We start from the raw sequence: 694 nt of genomic DNA on the forward strand, positions 1-694 counted from the left end.
TATAGTAGCGATTTCACAGTAATTGTCTACTAATCTAGCATGTTTGTCATTTGGGGACCTGCATTTATTTCTTTTTCCTGTTATTTCATGTTTCTTCCAAAGTCTAGTATATTTGTATTTGAAATTTGACTATTGTACAGAGTTAAATACCGTATTTTACTTTTCTACATTCAAAGAATATTGTTATTGTTTGGGAAAGATAAGATACTTACAAATAAAGCTAATGTTCCGAGGCTTTTTTAAAGTTTTGTTTAGTGTATCTAGAGAGTAGCCTTTCCTCAAGAGTAATTTAAGAGCTACTCTATATCCTGATCCTTTAGATGGCTCTCCTGACTACACATGTTGCACCATATCTCCATATTTGGACAGTGGGAAAGCATGTCTCTCAGCTCTGAGTAGTCCCTGAAATTCATTCATCAGCCTTTTGGATTTTCACTATATAAATATGAAAATTGGTATCCAGCAAAAGACTAACGGGGATGACACAAATTTACTTGTAAATTCTTTCTTGGCATATCTCCTCCTTTTGTAGTTTTTCCCTACAAATTACAGCTGTCTCAGCTGTCAAAAATTCTGATTTCTTGTACCTCAACTCATTATAGGCACTGTGGTTTCCTTGGGTTACTCATTTTTACACCATTCCAGGGAAACCTCTTCACAGAGACACCTGAGGTTGTATTAAAACTCATGTCAG

Source organism: Mustela lutreola, chromosome 13 (genome assembly GCF_030435805.1).
Source record: "Mustela lutreola isolate mMusLut2 chromosome 13, mMusLut2.pri, whole genome shotgun sequence".
NCBI classification, from domain to species: Eukaryota; Metazoa; Chordata; class Mammalia; order Carnivora; family Mustelidae; genus Mustela; species Mustela lutreola.